Source organism: Rhagoletis pomonella, unplaced genomic scaffold (assembly GCF_013731165.1).
Source record: "Rhagoletis pomonella isolate Grant_MI unplaced genomic scaffold, Rhpom_1.0 Rhpom_scaffold_00011, whole genome shotgun sequence".
Taxonomy (NCBI): domain Eukaryota; kingdom Metazoa; phylum Arthropoda; class Insecta; order Diptera; family Tephritidae; genus Rhagoletis; species Rhagoletis pomonella.
The window spans coordinates 14601432-14609762 of NW_023458565.1; the positions used below are offsets into that span (position 1 = coordinate 14601432).

Sequence of the window (8331 nt, forward strand, 5' to 3'; positions counted from 1 at the left end):
GTAGGAATTTAGAATGTACATTTGGTATCAGACATACTTCTGAGCCGTTTTACAAAGTAAGTTACGTGTAATGCAGAGCAGTCGCTCGGAGTAGTTCGGTGCTTGGAAATAACTTCGGCTGCACGCTATTTTGCAACTGACAACGTAATGTGTCTTCGGAGGTGTTCATTTTGCCCTTTACTAGTAGATGACATTGGCCATGATGACAATTTTGGTACTAAAAACTGAAAGAAAACATGGCTTACCTCGCAAGGTGCTTACCTATTTTCCCAGTGGGTACCTTCTTTTTTGTATCATGGTAGTGCGTATTTACAGACAAATACTAATCAATATTTTTGTGTTCCGTAGAGTACCTAGAACTAGCAAGCTGACAAGTAATGACGCGAACTAATAATAAAAAAATGCGTAATAATAATTGGATTTTGTTTGAGTAACAACAGTTTTTGCAGGTTTTCCCAAAAATTAACATTTTAAGCGAAGTACACGTAGAGATCTATGTATCGGGATTTTTTCATCACGTTAACCTCGAAAACTACTGAACGGATTTGTCAACATTTTTTTTTAATAGAGGTATTATCTTTAGGCCTAAGATTTTCTATCGGGTTGCCATCCGTCTAAAAAATTATAAGCTCCGCACCGTTCGTTGGATTACAGAAAATGAAGGTGCTTGGCCTCTAGATGTCCAATAATGTATTATTTTTTTAGTACGGCTGCCACTATTTTAAAAAATATAATATCTTCACAGTAAGTTGGACTAAAAATGAGGTACAAAGTGAAAGAATACGGTCCCCGGATATGCAATAAGCTTTTATTTTTGTTAGTGGGGTTGCCACCTTTTTAAAAGTTACTACCTTACATACACATATGCATTTTTTAATGACATCAGATTTGCACAGTTCATTTAATTTAAAAAATGAAGTGTCAAGAGCTATGGGTCATGCATGAGCAATAAATTTTTATTTTTTCGTAAGGGTTGCCACCTGTTTGAAAAGTCGAAACGAAAGAGTGCTAAGAAATCTTTAATTTGAATATTTAAACAATTTTTGAGGTGTTTGAAGGAGATTGGTATCAATCGAAATACGTTTGAAAGTCTTTATTTAGAACTATATTTAGTAGGGTTGACACATGTTAAAAAAAGTTAATTCAACTTGAATCGTTTAATTAGGTAATTGAAATATGTATCACAATATGGGTGCCAGACTAAAGGGGTTTAAGCAAGTTTTGAAAAGGGTTATCGTTCAAAAGCAACGTTATATATGGTGAGAAGGGAAGGGGGGCGTACGGGTTATCTGATCGGCCTAGAAGTTTTACCATAACTTGCTAATAGTATGAGGAACATATGTACCAAGTTTAAAAATGATAACTTTATTTTCAGAATCGAAATTTTCAGAAAATCGAAAAAATTATAGCCGCACAATATTTTGACAAGTTTTAACATATTTTTTTTTGTAATTTAATTTTGGTTATTAAAAAAAAAATATAGTTCTTTCTTTAACAGAACTCGTGTAAATTCAAACTTTGTTCAATATTTAAAAAAATTCAACAAACTTTCGTAAAAATTTTATGTGAATGGAGCACTGATTGCCTGAAATGCTTGGTGTCTTCGGATATAAATACAGACATACGTATATTTGTACAGTTCTGCACATAAAATAAGTTTGGTAATTTTTTATTGAATTTGGTAACTTTTTCCGGTGATTTTGGTAAACAATAAAAAAAAATGTTGTCGCAAAACTGATCCAGTAATAAAACCCTCGATGGATTTGCAAAAGTTAGCTCGTATTTTTATTTTATGTCCTACTAAAATTTTCATGTCCCGGCCTAAGTAGTTTTCAAAAAAGTGGAAAAAATGATTAAAATGAAAGTCTGAGAAATTTATTCTTCGGAAAATTTTACTAGGAGTCTTCTCAGACATAAACTTCATGCCACCAACGTAAAAGTCTCTAAAAAATTAAAACAAAACAAACTATGCCAAGAAGGAATAACAGCCAAACTCAACAAACTCCGGGCTGGTTTCGGCTGTCGAACAGTATAATTAAAATTTAAAAAAAAAAAAAATTCTCGGTTTCAATTTGGTTTTTCGGTATAAAATTTTTGTTTGAGGAAAACAAGTGTATATAGCTTTTGTGGGCAAGAAATTTGCTACGAAAATGTTAATAATAATTTACGTTAAATGTCTTTTAAGACGATATTTATTATTCTCACACTAGAAATTAACTTACAATAAATACCAAAAAACGATTACCTACATGTTTTATTTCAAGAATAACGTATACATTTAGTAAATAAATATAAATTTTAATCAATAATTATTATGAAATAAAATTTCGAATTTATAAAAATTTAAATTTTGAGACATTTGCTCACAGGAATTTTTTTGTAGCAAATTTCATGCGCTCCAAAAGCTTACACTCGTTTTTCCCAAAAATAAAAATTTAATACCGAAAAATCAAATCGACCGAAAAAAATTTCCCGTTTTACTTATATGGGAAATCGAATTTTTTAATGAGCTAAGCCTATAATGCATTTAAAATTTTTAAAATGCGGCTCAAGCGCTTAAAATTTTTTTTACTTTATTTATAAAAAATTCCATAAAATTTCGATTTTCAAATCATTTTTAGATTAAAACCGACTATAATGCCCCTACTTCCCCAAATACGAGAAAATCGCTATAAAATTTACTACTCTCAAAGCTTAAGTTTTTCACAATCTTTCGGCTTTTTTTTAAGTTAAACTGTCTTTATTTGAAATACTTAAAAAATAGTATAATAAGTCTAAATTGGCTTGAGTAGCATTTAATACCTATGTACATAAATTAATTACGAATTTCCAAGATTTCGTAAAACTTACCTCAGTATCCCTCGAAGCGGCTCACTTGAATATTTTCCCACAACTTCCACAATATCTCCACTGATGTCAATTATTCTGCATTTAAATTTTATATGCATTAAATTACAACTTAACAAACATTAATTTTATTTTAATTGCTATATACTCCATTAACGATAACAATTTCAGTTTGATTTGTTCGAAATATGACACTCTACCGTGTTTCGCACTAATTATAATAATCAATTGTATTTCCGTGCACGAAAAGCAGCAACCACTCATTAACACGAACACCCACACAGAGACAGAGACAGAGACATGTGGCGCATACACAATTAAATTTTGGGGAAGAAATTGTAATAATTTTCACTTCCGCTACTCTAACGGTTCGGTTGGTTCACTAACACCACTAGCACTTGCTGCGAGACAAACACTTGAACGTACAGTGGCGCTTTGCAGGCATACACCCACCCAAACACCTCTATTTATGTATGTATGTATGTATGTACGAGTATGTATTATGCAATTGCGCGCCACAAGACACGGCCAAAAAGACGAAACACGTCAGTAGAGCAATTCAAGCGCTCCAAACTCATTCACTGAAGATTTTTCATTTACTTATCTACTACTATTTGTAAATAAGTAGTAGATATTGTTAGCTCACTTCGCGTAGCGCGCAGTCAAACCGAACCACCCGCAACACTCAGCAAACGAAGACTGAATGCAAGTTTCGCAAATGGTTTCGCGTAAACATTGAAAATTTTCGCACAGAAGATGAAATGAAAACAAAAGCGCCAAAAAACAACAACCACAATAACCACAACCCAGAGCGCGCCCAGCAGCAGCCAAAGCCGGCTTTATTTGTTTGTTGTTGTTGTTGTTGTTGTAGTAGAGTACTAGTACTATTTAGTATGTATGTGCAAACGTGTGCGTGCAGATGCTGTAAGGTGGCTGGGGGCTTGGCAGGGCAACTTGTTTCACGCGTTGCAGTGGCAAAGCGCCGCATATTGCTTTCTTACATATATACATATGTATGTATGTACATACATACATCTAATCAGAGTAATAGCAAACGTGTTGATACAAATGCTGGTTAAATACCTTGAAAAAAGCTATGTTGCAACATGCCGCGCGTGCCACATACAACATTCTCGCTAGCACATGCAACAAATGCTGCAGCACAAGTATGGCCAAGACCATTGTTGGCCAAGGAGAGCTACGACATAGAGGAGTTGGATGTTTGGTTTTGCTTGTTGCCCATAGTGAGAGAGAGCGAGAGCAATATTCGCGTCAACAACATTTGTTGCCTACAGACTGGGTTGTCGAAGGTTGTGTGAAAAGTTGCTATGCAGCAACATTACGGAACGTTGAGACTTGAGTTTTAAATGGAAAAGGGATGTGATTGGTGTTGCAGATGTAAAGAATTTAGGAGAATTTTTAAAAGAGTCCTTCAACGACATCACAAAAAGTGTGAGCCCAGTTGTGTCTTCTTTAGAGGCTACCAACTTGAACTAATTTAGACATTCAGCTATGGTATTTGTCTCGGAAGGATCGATATTTTTTTTTTATTTTTTGTATCTCCAATGAGTAATTTTTGTAGACATTGAGGGTACTTTGGACAATTTGCCTAGTCAATCTGGATTTATTTTTAGGTGTACCTGGAAAAAATTCCAGCCAGAATAAAAAAACGTACCATGCTGTTCAGAAAAATAGTTTCATTAAAGTAATAAAATTTTCTATCTCTCAATTTGAGCGGGAATATTTTAAATTAATTAAAAACTATTGTAACTGACGCACAAATGTACAAATGTAGAAATATACAAGAAATGGTCTCAATTTGTTGAAAAATTAATCTTCGGTCCGGTTTTTGTACCAGTTACCAATTTTGAAAAATTGGGTTTTTAGTACCGACTACAAATTTTGATAAAAGGGGAGTGGTAATTTTTTATTATGGCAATTTCCAAAATTTAATTCGTTTTTTGTACCATCTATCAATTTCGAAAAATTCGAATGTTTAGTACCGGTTACCAATTTCATAGAACGCAAAAACCTTAAATTTTAAAGAACAAAAACGGATATAACAATTTATTAAATACATATTATCATTGTTTTGTTCAGATTAAAAATCGAATCATTAAATAACCAATCAATTTTCATGTAACAGTATTTATGAAAAGACGGCATTTTTTTATAAGCTAAAACTCCGATATTTTAGCGAAATTGCTAAATATTTACATATGTATAAAGTACTAATTTAGTAAGAAACTTGGCTAAAAAAGGAAAATAAACGCAGGCCCGCCCACTAATGATAATTTCTTTGTTTCTCAAAAATCTTTCAACGAATATCTAGGGTAATTGACCGGTTTCTACTGGCTTTTTTGAATATCTATAGGTGGTATTTTTGAAATCTTCATTTTTCGAATATCGAATAAACCGATTTTTTTATCGAACAAACCGGTTGCTTTTCATTTCAAATTTTGAGCTCTCAATAAAAGTTAAAAGTTTTTCGAAGTTTTCAAGGCTTTTCCAATTTAGGGAAATCCTTAAAAAATTAAACATAATCCTAGGTTATTTGGGAATGAACAGTTTGGTAAATAAAAGCAATCTTTGCTGTTAATAGTTTTATTGTAATTTTTGGTCAAGACTTAATACCAACATAAGCATGTAAAATAAAAGCGGTTTATCCGTTTTTTCCTTGTTTCAAAATTAGAAACCCTTTTTATACCTTTCATGAGCATGAAATGGTATTATAACTTTGGTCCGATGTTTGTAAGTACCAGAACAAAAAGAGATAGACCCATGAAAATGTATACTTATATGATCAGAACGTCGAGCTGAGTTGATTTAGCCATGTCCGTCTGTCCGTCTGTCCGTCTGTCCGTCTGTCTGTCTGTTTGTATGCAATCTAGTCTCTCAGTTTTCGAGATATCCGGATGAAATTTGGTAGGTGGGTGTATTTTTATAATGTATTAATCATTTGTCGGAACCGGAAGAATCGGACCACTATAACATATAGCTCCCATACAACTGATTGTTCAGATATGAGATTTTTCATTATAACTTCTCCATTTATGTAGTTAAGAACAAGAAATTTCGCAGCACTTTCACCCATTATCAACAGAATACTTATAGTGAAAATTACAAAGATCGGGTCACTATAACCTATAGCTCCCATACAACGGATTGTTCAGATATAAAATTTTGCGTTATAACTCCTCCATTTATATAGCTAGGAACATGAAATTCCGCACTGTTTTCAATAATTATCTACAGAAAACTTACAGTGAAAATTAAAAAGATCGGGTAACTATAACCTATAGCTCCCATACAACTGATTGTTCAGATATGAGATTTTTCGTTATAATTCATCCATTTATGTAGCTAGGACCATGAAATTTCGCGCTGTTTTCACTCATTATCAACAGAAGACTTACCTCGAAAATAATAAAGATCGGGTCACTATAACCTGCAGCCCCCATACAACTGATTGTTCAGATATGAGGTCTTTTATCATAACTCCTCCATTTATGCAGCTAGGAACATGAAGTTTCGCACCATTTTCACTCATTATTAACAGAATACTTACAGTGAAAATAACAAGGATCGGATGACTACAACATATATCTTCCAAACATCAGATTGTTCAGATATGGGATTTTACTGTAAAACTTCTTTATTTGAACAGCTAAAACCGATAAATTTCGTAAGATATTTTATAAATAATAATACAAAGTCTACTGAGAAAATCGTCAAAATCTATGCTGTATAAGCTTTATCTCCTATAGCACTGATTGTTCAGATACCAGTTTTTGCGATATATCTCCTTTATGTAGGAAACTAAACCCAATAAATTGTGTTACCGGTTTACATACCGATCACATAGCGGTGAAAATCACTTAGATTGGTGTCATATAAAGTATATCTTCCATACCTCTGATTGTTTAGATGCGATTTTTTATATAAGTATGTAACTCCTCTATCGATGTATGCAGATGTATTCAAAAGCAGTAATCTGTCAAAGTAAAATTTGCAGATGTTCATGAAAGGTATGAAGCCTTCGGCATAGCCGAAGACAGCGCTGCTCTTACTTGTTTTATTGTAATTTTTCGAATATCTTAAAAACCGGGTTTGGAAAATTTCGAATAGTCTAACACCCTAATGTTGCCCTTTTGCGAGGGTTTATCGACGATGCAGTTTGCATTTAGGCACTAGCTGTTAGAAGTCATATAAATATTTTCCTCTTTCAGGGTAACAAAGAAATTAGTGCTGTATGAAGTAGATAGCCTTTGGAAGCTACGCAATACTCTTCGACAAAGTAAATCAAAAAATATTATAAAAACTATTAAAAATGCGTTTTTTTCGATGGTGCCTCTTACCGTTTTTGTTTTTACGTTTTTTTTTTTCAATCTGCCCCACTATATAAGAACATGATTCAATTATTAAAGGTTTTGTAAGTAGCTTTTTTCTAAAATTTGGCACTCCCACCCACAGGGATGGTTTATGGAAGCAGGGGAAAAAGGGGAAGAATTCAATCACACTTCCTAAAATGGGAGCTAAATTCCATAAAAAGGTGTGGATAATAGTGAATGGTGGTATTTTAAAACAAAAACGAATTTGATTTAATTATTTAATTTAAACAAGCTTATTTACATCGAATATAACCCCCGATTGTTATTGAAAATAAATATTTCTATGTATATACCAAACTTGCGTACGTCAGATGGCGCATAACTCGAGAATGGATGGTCCACTTTCAGCTTTTTTTTTGTTGTATTTGTTTGACAGATGATGGATATGAAGAAGCTATTTGTTTGTGGAAAATATGCAGTATTTATTAAACAAAAAAAAAACGGCAAATAAAAAAATTTGGAGCTTACGTTTCCTTCGCGGATATGGCTCGATTGTTTCGAATATGGTAATTCGAATTCTTTGATGTCGCACTTTTAATATTCTGGGGAGACTATACAACTGTCAGAATATTAACCATTCGCCGGGTTGCCCGAAAAAAAAATTTGAATGATTAAAAATATCAAAATATAAAAAATATATAAAAATATTCGCCATAAAAAGGCGTTTGCATTGTTCAACTTTGCATTCTACTTTCAAGTAATCGCTTTCAACAAAGTTGGTCGCCCGCCAGCCAACATTCGCCTCGTGCGTAAACCTTTTAAGTGTGCAATTACATACATCGCGCCATTGACTAAACCGAGCTGTCGTGTGACGATTGGGCCTATGGATGCGGTTTGGCAATATTATATTGCATCAAAGCCTCATTCGGAGATACCAGGAGTGTGTTGTGGAGGACAATACCTAAATACCTTCGTTGGCTCATTTACCAAAACCATTGCATGCTTTACTTTACAGCGACTTGGCAGAATCAAGAGGTCTCCACGAATATCGACAAATATATTTCGGCATTTAAGAGAATTTCGTCTCTTAACATTGAATTTCTGTAGTCCAACGATGCTCACACATTTTGTCTTGTTGGCGCCAGCGAATGAA

General features: G+C 33.5%; 1 protein-coding gene across 3 annotated transcripts in view; it reads right to left on the bottom strand.

The window, feature by feature from the left end:
* LOC118746660 overlaps positions 1–8331 on the bottom strand; it is a 155704-nt gene that overhangs the window by 94666 nt on the left and 52707 nt on the right. The window contains exon 1 of one of the 3 annotated variants that reach the window (XR_004993868.1): positions 2851–3530. The exons of the other annotated variants lie outside the window; for them this stretch is intronic. The gene's annotated coding sequence lies outside the window, so the exon portion shown is untranslated. Of the gene's footprint in view, positions 1–2850; positions 3531–8331 lie in introns of those variants that run through there. 3 annotated transcript variants of the gene reach the window in all.